The following is a 14263-nucleotide window of genomic DNA, read 5'->3' on the forward strand; positions in this document are numbered from 1 at the left end:
CTTAGCTACCTTCTCTGTGTTTATAATCTAGAGTCTACCACTATAATGCTCCCATTTAGTATATTTATGTTTAGGCACACAATAGATCCCAATGAAAGCCTCCATGGATTCCTTCCTAATCCCCACAACCATTGAACATGATTATGACATTTCTTTATGGAAAACATTTCAGGGAGCTCCTTTGTGTTTTGGTTACACTTTGGGTCAGCTATCTGAATACAGTGTCAGTTTCTTTTCTTCTATGTCTTCTTATATATAAGTACTCATATGAGTAATTCTAAGTATCTGATAAAGCTGGAATTGATTTGTGGGCAAGGCGATGTCAGGTATTAGTCCATTTGCACATAGGTAGCAAGATACTGGTACCCCCTGTATATAGCCTCGCTATTGTTATTTTTACTGCTGCTCTTTAATTATTAGTGACTTTTTATTTAGTATTATTTTATATAGTATTTTTATTTATTATTATTTTTATTTTTTTGATACTAGGCCTAACTCCTATATGATATGTTCTAATAGCAGAGGATATAATATTAGGATTAGAATGCAGGTGGCAGAGCAGGATTCCTCTGGACGGTGACTATGAACACAATACTGATGAGGGAAAACCGGTACAGACGCTACATGAGAGAGCAACAGTAACAGAGGGAGAGGGAGCTCTGCTGTTAGTAAGTCAAGAGTACATGTCACCAGGGCAGTAGCCAGGGTCTGAGTTTTAGTGAGATCATCCAAGAAATGAAGGAAGTTGAAGCTCATTTACTGCATTTCTATAATAAAATTGATCCTGTTTATTGCCCAACTCCATGTCGAGAGGAAGCAGAATGATTGTATAACTGTCTCTGTAAAGTTTTGTTGTGGTACTCTGAGCAGTTGTAGAAATATCACTGAGCAGCCTCCCGACCGGGCCAACCCCAATCTATTTAGAAACGGATGGAAGGAGTGTCTCTGTTTGCAGACACGCTGGGCAATCAGAGAGTGTGGGTTTGTGTTTGGGTGTGTGTGTGCGCCTGTCAGCCCTATTCCTGTTCCAATAAAGCACCTCCATCCCACTCCAGCCCTGACATCTGACCCCCTAACCTTACAGACCAGTCCAGCAGAGGACCAGAGCCTTGTTAATATGCATAAAGCCCCTCTTTAGGACTCTCAGATTTTGCCAACTGGACAGAACGGCCCTGGTCCTCATCCGTCCATATACACACGACACAGGAAGGAAGCTTTATAGCTAAATATACAGGGCTTTAATGGTGTGGAGATGAGTGGTCAAGGTGAGGCCTGGAGTGGGATTGGGGTTATTAGGCAAATGAGGAGGGAGGCAGGTCACTGGGTTAATGTGTATCAGTGGGGGGATATTGAATGAGAAGTGTGTGTGTGTGTGTGTTAGTCTGTGGATACTGAAGGGGTGGGCCGGAGGTGTGTCAAGGCTGAAAATGAGCAATGCCTCCCAAGCTGACACTGTACTTCATCTCTCTCGTTCTCTCATTAGAAGCCAGTGTTGACTCAAGTTGCTGCAGTAACGCTTAGCTGGGTATAAAGGTTAGAGATTACAGAGTGTGTGTTTACATGTATATTCATTTATAGTGGTTTGTATGTGGGGATGCTTCCTGCATCCTCCCAGCTTGTTGTTGATAGGCATTGTTATGTTGTTTCATTCAGGTTTATTAGTTAGTGGAGTTATGCTGTTACAGAACTGCTGTTGCCAGAGATGATTTGCACAAATTGGCGATTTCCTAAACTGAATTGAATCAACCCTGCTTTACAGCACTGATCAAATGAAAGACAAATCTAAGTCCGCAATGATGTAGACCAATCCCCCGTCGCCACATAGTATCCAAAAAAACAAAGATGACAGGATTGAAATTAGGCATTTTATTGTCAATGCTTTGTCTGCTAGGCAATATTGAAGGAGTCTCCGAAGACTACAGCACTGATACCAATGTGTTATATATAAATCATGTCCCTTCCCCACTCAAAGACAATCATGATGATTTTCACTGTTGCCTTTCTATGTTTTGAGCAACATGTCTCCTTTTGGGTTTTGTGAAAGCCTGCTGCATTGAGCAGCTGTCAGCCCCCCTGTTACAAAGAACAACTCTGTCTCCAACAGAACTAAAACTGACTTGAATGTGAATATCTCACTCTGAGATCACTCCACTCACACTATCTGATCTGTGTGATCAGGATTATCAAAGGCACATATTTTGAGTATAAAACAAGTGTATGTATGATGGAACAAGCGTGTGTGAGAGTCCATGCATTGCCACATAGAACCCTGTGATTGTAAGGGAGTGATTATAAATGTTCATATTGTCGCTGTTTGCATATCTCAAAATAAAGAAAGCTATACTTGACTATCTTCAATCTGTGTCCACAATGTTAGCCCTATATGTCTGTTTTTATGGTGGGGATCAGCTATATCAATAGCCCTATATGTCTGTTTTTATGGTGGGGATGAGCTATATCAATATGGAGTAAAACTACACTACACATGTTGTAATAGCATTGTACTGCCAATAGGGGTCAGCACAGCCATACTTTACAACCTACTGCTATCACTAATAGATCTATTTACTACTACTTTTGCTGCCTCTTTTTATTGATCCCCACAGTTGTCTCGCCGCTGTGTAGAACAGACCTCACATCCACACACAATAAATTAATAACCTAACCAGGCCTATTGATCTCTGTTATACTCTGATCGATTACCCTACCATGCCATGATGTTTTCACCAAGAAGCCAACAAATAATTGCTTTTCACAACTCTCTGGGGTGGAAGGATCCATACTGACGGAATATTATAAAAGGAATAGAAGTCAGAGAACTCTCTCTCCAATAGTTGGATAGCCTGGAGGTCAGGCTAACTTGTCATAGTTAAATACAGAGCCAGTCAGGCTCAAGTGGTAAACACTACGATGCCTTGAATACATACGAACCCATGAAAGAGGTAGTAGTGTTGTATCAAGACCAAGTTTATTTCCAATTGTAGGTATTAAAAATACATAGTAGGCCTACATTAGAACTAAGATAGACCTCTCAAACAAGTAAAAACAAACCCACTGAATACAGTGTGAGGAGTCAGGCTATAAGAGCAGACCCCCTGTAGCACTCTGCATTCCACAGCCCCCAACACATTGTCCTGCTGCTTCCTGTTACTGTGAATAGTGGGACTTTCAGCCCATTTATGGGCTCTCTGTTTACAGCCTGCCCCATAAAGAGGGCCTTGTCCGGGCTGGGCTCAGCCACACTGAGCCCCTGGAGAACAGACCAACGCATGGATGATGGAAGTAAGAGACTTACCCATATTCTCTTTCTCTCGTACAAGTTTGAAGGGTCAAACTTTGGGTCAAACAAAATCCTCTCTGTCTGCAGCGATTCATGACTCTCAGCCTGGAGTTGGTCATTGGTCTGCTGATGAAGAGAGGGGTAGAACTAGAACAAGGAATAGTCTGTCTTAGAGGGCCTGTCAGACAGGGATATAATTAATTACTGTCTGTCGCAGGCATGTTCCCTGAAGAGAGGGGAAGCGAGGGAGATAGAGAAATAAGCTGAGAGCAGGGGAGTGAGGGACCCGCAGGGACCTAGTCCAGAGAGGATCAGCACAGCGCCCTCATCACATCTGAGAGGATGGAGGATAGAGGGGGAGTACAAACAGACACACACACACACACACACACACACACACACACACACACACACACACACACACACACACACACACAATATCTGATCGATAAGGCTGATAAAAGCCTATTCACCTTGCTGAGGCTGACTAATCTATTGGCAGTGTAATAATATATAGTAAGTGCTTCACATCATCAAATAATACAATAAAAGTGTTGTACTAACAAAGAAACAAAAACCAGAGGAAGGATAAATGAAACATTTGAAGTGTGTCTTCAGCAGGGATTTACAAAAAGAGTCACTGAATATGCAAGCCTGATCTCCTCTAACAGACCATTCCAAAGTCTAGGGGCCCTAATGGCAAATGCCTGGTCTCCTTTAGTTTTCAATCTAGAATTTGGAATGGTCAACAGTTCCCTGCCGGAGGATCTCAGGCTGCGTCCTGGCTCGTAAGGAGATAAAAGATCAGAGATATAGGATGGGGCTAAACCAAGCCTTAAACGTGATTAATACAATTTTAAAATATATTCTAAAAGTGACTGGTAGCCAGTGTAGAGAAGCTAAAATAGGTTTGATATGGTTACATTTTCCTGTGCCTGTTAAAAGGCGAGCTGCAGAATTTTGAACTAACTGTAGATGATGGAGTGATTTCTGACTGAGACAGGTATACAAAGAGTTACAATCTAGGTGTGAGGAAATAAAAGCATGTGTACCTTTCTCCAGATCAGTGACGGAAATAAAATACTTTACTTTAGCTATAGTATACAGTATTTCTGAGAAAAGCATGACTGGACAACATTTTTTACATGCAGCTCGAGATTTAGGTCAGGTTCAAAGAAGACACCAAGATTTCTGGCCTTAGGCTTTACCTTGGTGGACAAATGACCAAGGTTATCTACAATCTGAGTTATAGCAAGGTGGGGGCCAAATACAACCTCAGATTTTCTATAATTGAGCTGGAGAAAATTGTCAGACATCCAACATTAGATGTCAGCAAGTCACTTATGAAGGGTAGCTACACTAGCTTGGTCACTGGGTCTGATTGATAAATAGCGCTGTGTGTCATTTGCATAGTGAAACTGAATGTTATGATTGGGGAAGCATATACAGCAGGGTTTCCAAAACTCAGTCCTCGGGACCCCAAGGAGTGCACGTTTTGTTTTTAGCCCTAGCACAGCTGATTCAAATAATAAACTAATCATCAAGCTTTGATAATTTGAATCAGCTGAAACTGTTTTGGGGCCGGGGACCCTTTTTGTGATAGCAAATTCATCAGGGACCCCCTCATAATCAGAACACAACTTGAGTGAGATAAAAATAGTCTACAAGCAATTTTACTATGATGTCTGCAGTGCATGGCTGGACGAACCAAGTCTCGGGTCCGGGGAAAGAACATTTAAAAGGCCCGCCTCTTGGCATTGGAAAGAAAATGTTAATTTTTACATCTTTAAAGCTAATGTCCTGGAATTCTACACATTTTGCCATGAGGGAGAGAGAGAACTTTGCCATTTTAAAGGCCCAGTACAGTCAAAAACGTGATTTTCCTGTGTTTTATATACACTGAGTGTACAAAACATTTCCATGACGTAGACTGACCAGGTGAATCCAGGTGAAAGCTATGATCCCTTATTGATGTCACCTGTTAAATCCACTTCAATCAGTGTAGATGAAGTGGAGAAGACAGGTTAAAGAAGGATTGAGACATGGATTGTGTATGTGTGCCATTCAGAGGGTGACTAGGCAAGACAAAAGATTGAAGTGCCTTTGAACAGGGTATGGTAGTAGATGCCAGGTGCACCGGTTTGAGTGTTTCAAGAACTGCAATGCTGCTGGGTTTTTCATGCTCAACAGATTCCTGTGTGTATCAAGAATGGGCCAGCATCCCTGTGGAACGCTTTGTAGTCCATGCCCAACGAATTGAGGCTGTTCTGAGGGCAAAAGGGGTGAACTCAATATTAGGAAGGTGTTCCTAATGTTTTGTACACCCAGTGTATATTTCCACACTACGAAGTTGGCATAATACTCAAATGATAATGCCCTTTTAGTGTAAGAGCTGTTTGAAATTTCAGCCTGTTTGGGTGGGAAGGAGTTTTGGCCTGACTGGTGACATCACCAGGCGGTAAATTAGTTAATAGACCAATAAGAAAGAGAGTTCCAAACTCTGCCAATAACAGCTAGTTTTCAGTTTTCCCCTCCCCACTCATACCACTCCCAGACAGTCCTAGCAAAATTCTTGCTTGAGAAATTGCTCTTTGCTAATAAGCTATTTCTGTTTCTTTTTGACCATTTAAATTTAAAACAATCACAGTAAGGTACTGAATTGTTACATAGAAATGATTTGATATTGAGATGAAAAATGGCTGCATTTGACCTTTAAGGCTTAAATTACAGTGCATTTATGCAAAACAAATAATAGGGAATAGTATTGAGTTGAAAAATTGATAATTTGTGGAATTAAAAATATATATATATATTTTGAGATCTGGCCGCGGACCCCCTCCAGTACTTCCGCGGACGGTACTTGGAGAACCCCTGCCCCATAGTGAATAGGCCCTGGGGATGATACTGAACCACCCATGCTCACTGAGAAATGTCTGCCACAAAAATATGACCTGAACCAGTCTTGGGCAACGCCGGAGATTCCCAACCACCTCTCCAGCCGGTCAACAATGATGTTATGATCAATAATGTCAAACGCGGCACTGAGATCCAAAATAACTAGAATAGGACATTCACCGGCATCGGCAGCCAACAGAAGTTCATTACAGTCTTTCAATAAAGCAGTTTCCGTGCTGTGAAGTGAGCGGAAGCTCGACTGGAATTTTTCAAATAAGTTGTTCATACTCAAATGAGCCACCAATTGCTTGAAAACAATGTTTCTAAAATCTTGGATAAAAAAGGAAGCTTAGAAATTATTTGATATTGAGATGAAAATGGCTGCATTTGACCTTTAAGGCTTAAATTACAGTGCATTTATGCAAAACAAATAATAGGGAATTGAGTCTATAAATATTCAGTGAGGAGGGGTCTAGAAAGGGCTTTTTAAGGAGAGGTTGGACCAGAGCAGTTTTAAAGTACGCTGGAACGGAGCCAGAGGTCAGGGAACTATTTACAATAGACAGAATGTTGGGGCCAACAGTAGGCATAACCCCTTTTAGTAGTCTAGTGTAGTGTGTATTGGAGTTCAGACTATCCTATCAGAGTGAGAGGAAGGGAGGGAGAGAGAAAGAGGGAGATACAGACAGAAGAAGAGAAAGGAGACTCACTAGACAGGAGGATTCTACACACTGGTGTCTCATGTGAACTTGTCACCTGTATGTCTACCGATGTGTAGTGCCTTTGAACCTGTGTAGTCCACCTGTCTTTCTGGGCCTGTGTCTGTCTAGTTTGTGTATGAGACCAGGAGTGGAAGCTCCTTTAGACTATTGACTAGTGAAGCAGCCTTTCTAATCAAATGAAATGCATTCACTCACTCTGATTAATGAGTTCTTCCGACTGACTCTCCACTCTCCCACTGGCTCTATTAAAAGTGTGTGTGTGTGTGTGTGTGTTTACTCTGTGTTTTGGCCTGTGGGCTTTGTCCTCCTCAACAAACAGAGTCTGTCAGTCTGTCTTAGGAGAGCGAGGAAAGAGTGTAAACAGCCAGCCTGTCATGTGAATATTCATGACTGTGTGTGTGTAGCCACGCTGTGTGGTCCTGGTCCAGACCCAATTACTCACACAAACACACTTACACATACACACTCCAGTACCAGAAACAGCTGTTGAATTATGAATGGACTGATGGGACAGAGCTCTATCACAATACCACAACAGCAGACAGGTCACATCAGGACATAGAGGATGATACTCACACAATCAGGCCAGGATTCAATCAAAGGCACATTATAGTCCAGCGCACTGCACTTTCCCTGACGTTCGCAGAGATCACATACAAGGTAAACACTGCAGAAGTCGTCTGAAGTGTAAATTACTTTTAAAAGTCAAGTACAATGCACGTGTCTACAACACGCATTTGATTGAATCCCGGCCTCAGTCAATACAGTATCTTTGTCAGGAATGTGTTAAAGGGGCAGTGCAGTGAAAAACGTGATTTTCCCCAAAAAATATTATGATATGTCTCACTCAAATTAAAGAATAGATTAAATATACATTAAAACAGATGATTATCTTCAGTCAGTGGAATGACCTCCCTCTCATTACAGAGGATGTGTTACAATCAAAAAGCAGCTAGTAAATTAATTCACTTTCATCCTTCTCAGAGGAAGTGATCTAAAAATGAATTTGTTCTCTTCCTCTTCTCTTGGTCTGGTTGATAGATAGGATAGATAGGTAAACCTGTTTATTATTTGGTTCACTTCACAGTATTCCCTTTGAAGGATTTAATGAAGTCTGTATGCCTTGATCTGATTAACTGTTTACACACATGGGCCTGGATTCAATCAGATTAAGCATTAAACAGCTTTGGCCGACATACGCAGGGCAGATGTTTTGGCGGTGTAACTGCGGTATGAGCTGACATATCGGTGAGTGGCTGTTGGTGTGTCACAAACCACTCCCTTCCTTATTAGCCTATCCCTACTGCGTTAGAAGTTCAAAACGGAGCTAGAATGTGTAGGCTCTATCGATGTTAGAAATAATGACTCTCAAATATCAAACCATTGATGTTAGGCTAATGCATTTTTTCATGTTAATCTGGATGGGGGATTTATGCCTATCAGTCTAATTCGAGTGTTTGAACTGGTATGAACTTCTTATGCAGCTACATAGGATTTGTTGGATTATAGTCGGGTGTGGTTTAGTTGCATCCAGTGCACTGTCCGCAATAAGGTAATGCAACGAGCCACTTGTGGATTTGACAGCTCTAACCAAGGGTTGGAACTGACCCAGGGAACAGAACAGAAAACCGGAAAATAATGAAATTATTTGAGGAACAGAACCCAAACCGAAAATGAAAGTGATCTATACTGTTCCGGAACAGAACCGTTATTTTAAAAGTATTGGGAACCAGTTAATAATGTTATTTTACATTCCAGGCATTTTTTTTCAGACCCACAAAAATCCCAACAAAGCGCTCCATCACTGAGAAACTTATTCCAGCGCCTGCCTACCAACTGGAAATATTTGCCAGTGGGTGTGTGTAGGCTACCTGCCTCTCTACTTTGCCCCTTTTACTGTAGCCTTCTGACGACGTTACAAGCGTAATACCGAAATTAGGGAGAGACGTTTAATTAGAGAAGAATGGATACTTTTGTGGGGTTCGAACCGGTTCAGAACGTTATTTTGCTGGTTTGAAGAGTGGAACGGAATGAAAAAAATAATGGTTTTAATCAAAACGAAACGGTTTGAAAATAATTTTGGTTCCAACCCCTGGCTCTAATGCAGTTCCACCTCCGACAACGCCAAAACAACGCTATGCAGATGTCAATCTGATTGAATCTGGCGCCAAGATCTGCATAAAGTCAATAAATAAATCACTTAATCTAATTTACATATTAATCAGCGTTGTTACACAGGTCCCACGGGGCTGCCAGAGGATGTTAGACCCTCACACATGCATGCATGCACGTATGCACACACACACACGCTGGTGCTGCCTTCCATTTTTGAGATACAACTCCGGATCCTATCAGAAAAGGTATGCAGCATTTGAAGACAATAGAAAAATGACACAAATGCCATTTATGACACTTAGTGCAAGAGAGGATGTATGCAAATTCATGGACATCAAATGAGGTCTGACATTATACTTTAATTATTGTAGCCTCTTTATTTTGCTTCTCCATAGAAGAGCTTTCAGAGAACAGGGACAGGAGGTATTAGGTTCAAGCCAGGGTCCTGATTAGATCTGGTAGTCTAGCTTTCACCAGTTCCTCCGCATACAGAAAACATGTGCCAAACAGTACAGCAAGAAAAGAAGCCACAGTTTGTAATATGTTGGAACCATGGTGTGTGTATTTGTGACTCGTTTCAGGAAACTAGGCGTATGTCGCGCTTCACTACTTCACAGGAGAGGCATTTGAACGTAACCTTTTAAAAAAAAAAACTAAATGCGTTTTTTGGCAGAAATGCCTTCTGGAACATGTGAACTTTCATGTGCCTTAATAACAAATTTGTATGCCATCTGTAAATACGAATAAAATTGTTAAATTACGAGCCTAATTGGTTTAGCCACGGAAAAAGACAGGAACCTTCCCGCTAGCCATGATTGGCTGAGATAATGGATGGGCTGGCCATGCCAAGAGATGAGTTCGGATTGGTCTGCCATGTGGCATGCTTCTGTCTATAACATGAGCTGGTCAGTATGTGTAGGTAATCCTTTCTAACGCTGCTGTTTTGAAAGATATCACATAGTAGGACTGCAAAAGTGTTGCTCTCCATTTTCTGGAGGACCGAGTTTTGAAATCAGTGGAATGCCCGGTGGAATTAGAGTATGATAGCTAAGGATATGGAGAAAATTCAGCCATTTGATTGCAAATATGCAGAGGGTCGAAAAGAGAACACACAGAAGGCTGTTGTATAAAACACTTGTCTCCGGATTACATCTTCAAACTAAGGGCAACCATGGCATCCGTGACAGAGAGGGAGAAGCATCCATGTATACGGGTAAGATAGTCTAGTAAATTACATTTTCAGATTTTGTCAGAAAGTCGTTTTCATTTCAAGTTAAAGCGTACTGTTTGCTAGCTAGCTAACGTTAGCTGGCTGGCTCGCTAGCTAATGTTACGTGTATGATCTGAGTAGTAATATTATTAGTATCTCAGAGCCATTTGCATTGCTAGTTTTAGCCTAATGTTAGCTAGCTAACATTGAACCTGGTTGGTTAGCTACCTGCAGATTCATGCAGGGTAGTAACGTTATGAGTTGGGATTATGGTTCTTTGTTTAGCTTGCTAGCTAGCTACATGTATAAACAAAAGACTCCACTATGCAAGTAACCATTTCATTACACCTTCTGTATCCTGTGCATGTGACAAATAAACTTTGATTTTATTTGATATAGTATGTGTTTACCAGAGAGGGTAATGTGAAGAACATGACCTGCACCAAAGTCAAATTAGAATATAACGTTAGGCCAACGAGACAGTGTCCAAGTTCTAAAATTCTCTGGTAGAGTGTCCTGCTTTTATTTTGTCACACTCACAACCGCACGCTTTTTTCTGTAATTGGCTTGCCATTAACTTGTAAATAATGATCTTGTTGTGAGTTTATTTTCATGTAATAATGAAGACAAATGAGCTAAAGTGAAGACGTTGTCAGCTATATGATATGATCATTATTTGAACTGGCTAGCCAGCTAACTTAACATTAGCTAGCTAGCTGACAAGATAGAAACAAACCAAAACATTGTTTAGAAAGTTGCTTTTAGTTGCCTGGTTTGCTAGATTGACATATACTAAATTAATTCTTAAACGGGTGGGTTTATTGGTGTTAAAATACACTAGTTACAGTGAGGGAAAAAAGTATTTGATCCCCTGCTGATTTTGTACGTTAGCCCACTGACAAAGACATGATCAGTCTATAATTTTAATGGTAGGTTTATTTGAACAGTGGAACAGAATAACAACAACAAAATCCAAACAAATGCATGTCAAAAATGTTATAAATTGATTTGCATTTTAATGAGGGAAATAAGTATTTGACCCCCTCTCAATCAGAAAGATTTCTGGCTCCCAGGTCTTTTATACAGGTAACGAGCTGAAATTAGGAGCACACTCTTAAAGGGAGTGCTCCTAATCTCAGTTAGTTACCTGTATAAAAGACACCTGTCCACAGAAGCAATCAATCAATCAGATTCCAAACTCTCCACCATGGCCAAGACCAAAGAGCTCTCCAAGGATGTCAGGGACAAGATTGTAGACCTACACAAGGCTGGAATTGTCAGAGTGTTGAGTGTGGATGTAGTGCAGGAATCAGGCGCAGGGACAAGGAGGTTCTTCAACGGACTTTAGTATATATATGTATCCCAACACGGGAAATGAGTCGCCAACCCAACCGGGCGGCACGAACAATTACGCACAACACACAGTGCGGAAAAACAAGAAAAGGCGCACGCAGTGCGAACTCTCGAAAATACTAAATAAACGAGAGAGAGAACTACTCGGAGGCAAACTGACAATAACAATCACGCATAACACCTGCCCCAAACAAACCAACTAAATAAGGAGAATAATCAAGACACAAATAAGGGACAGGTGTTATGCACAGACAAAACCAAAAGAACAAAAAACATCGAACGGTGGCAGCTAGTACTCCGGAGACGACGACCGCCGAAGTCCGCCCGAACAAGGAAGAGGAGCAGCCTCGGCCGAAACCGTGACAGTACCCCCCCCTTGACGCGCGGCTCCAGCCGTGCGCCGACCCGGAGCTCGAGGACGACCCGGACGACGCGGAGCAGGGCGCGCAGGATGACCCCGATGGAAATCGGTCAGTAGGGACTGGTCTAGCACGTCCCTCCTTGGCACCCAGCACCGCTCCTCCGGACCGTACCCCTCCCACTCCACGAGATATTGAAGACCCCCCATCCGGCGTCTAGAATCCAGAATGGACCTCACGGTGTACGCCGGAGCCCCCTCGATGTCCAACGGGGGCGGAGGAGTCTCCTCAATCTCAAAGTCCTGGAGTGGACCAGCTACCACCGGCCTGAGGAGAGACACATGGAACGAGGGGTTAATATTTTTGTAGTCAACAGGTAGTTCTAACCTATAACTCACCTCGTTCAATCTCCTCAGGACTTTAAACGGCCCCACAAACCGCCGACCCAGCTTCCGGCAGGGCAGGCGGAGGGGCAGGTTTCTGGTTGAGAGCCAGACTCGATCTCCAGGTGCGTACACTGGCCCCTCACTGCGGTGTAGGTCGGCGCTCGTCTTCTGTCGACGTATGGCACGCTGCAGATGGACGTGTGCAGCGTCCCACGTCTCCTCCGAGCGCCTTACCCACTCATCCACAGCGGGGGCCTCGATCTGGCTCTCATGCCATGGTGCCAGCACCGGCTGGTACCCCAACACACACTGAAACGGGGTTAGTTGGGTGGAGGAGTGGCGAAGAGAGTTCTGTGCCATCTCCGCCCAGGGCACATATCTCGCCCACTCCTCCGGCCGGCCCTGACAGTATGACCTCAGAAACCTACCCACATCCTGGTTGACACGTTCAACCTGCCCATTACTTTCCGGGTGGTAACCCGAGGTAAGGCTTACCGACACCCCCAACCGTTCCATAAATGCCCTCCACACTCTCGAGGTGAACTGGGGGCCTCGGTCAGACACTATATCCTCGGGTACCCCGTAATGCCGGAAGACATGGGTGAACAGAGCCTCCGCGGTCTGCAGGGCAGTGGGTAGACCCGGCATGGGAAGGAGACGACAGGCCTTCGAGAACCTATCCACAACGACCAGGATGGTAGTGTTTCCCTGTGAGGGGGGAAGGTCGGTAACAAAATCCACCGAGAGGTGGGACCAGGGTCGTTGTGGAATAGGCAGGGGTTGTAACTTACCCCTGGGCAAATGTCTGGGCGCCTTACACTGGGCACACACCGAACAGGAGGAAACATAAATCCTCACATCCCTAGCTAACGTTGGCCACCAGTACTTCGTGCTAAGGCAGTGCACTGTCCGGCCGATACCCGGATGACCAGAGGAGGGAGACGTGTGAGCCCAACAAATGAGGCGATCGCGTATCTCGAGCGGAACGTACGTCCGACCCACAGGACACTGAGGAGGACTCGGGTCGGTGCGTAACGCCCGCTCGATCTCACCATCAACCTCCCACACCACCGGAGCAACCAGACAAGACTCCGGTAGTATGGGCGTGGACTCAACTGACCTCTCCTCCGCGTCATACCGCCGGGACAGAGCATCTGCCTTCCCGTTCTGGGACCCAGGGATGTATGTGATCTTAAACACAAACCGGGCCAGGAACATAGTCCACCGAGCCTGGCGAGGATTCAGTCTCCTAGCTGCCCGGATGTACTCCAGGTTACGATGGTCAGTTTGAATGAGGAAAGGGTGTTGAGCCCCCTCGAGCCAATGCCGCCACACCTTTAGGGCCTGTACCACGGCTAACAGCTCCCTGTCCCCTACGTCATAATTCCGCTCCGCCGGACTGAGCTTCTTAGAGTAGAACGCACAGGGACGGAGTTTAGGTGGAGTACCAGAACGCTGGGAAAGAACGGCCCCTATTCCGGCCTCTGACGCGTCCACCTCTACTTGGAACGGTAAAGAGGGATCCGGATGCGCCAACACCGGCGCCGAGGTAAACAGGTCCTTCAGTCTCCCAAATGCCCTGTCCGCCTCAGCTGACCACCGCAAGCGCACCGGACCCCCCTTTAACAGAGACGTTATGGGAGCTGCCACCTGTCCAAAACCCCGGATAAACCTCCGGTAGTAATTCGCAAAACCCAAGAACCGTTGCACCTCCTTCACAGTGGTTGGGGTTTGCCAATTACGCACAGCTGACACCCGGTCTACCTCCATCTTCACCCCTGACGCAGATAACTGGTAACCCAGAAAGGAGACCGACTTCTGAAAAAACAGACATTTCTCTGCCTTGACATATAGGTCATGCTCCAACAGCCTCCGCAATACTCGGCGCACCAGGGCTACATGCTCAGCACGGGTAGGACTATACACCAGAATGTCGTCGATGT

This window comes from Coregonus lavaretus, assembly GCF_964263955.1.
Source record: "Coregonus lavaretus genome assembly, chromosome: 6".
Lineage (NCBI taxonomy): Eukaryota > Metazoa > Chordata > Actinopteri > Salmoniformes > Salmonidae > Coregonus > Coregonus lavaretus.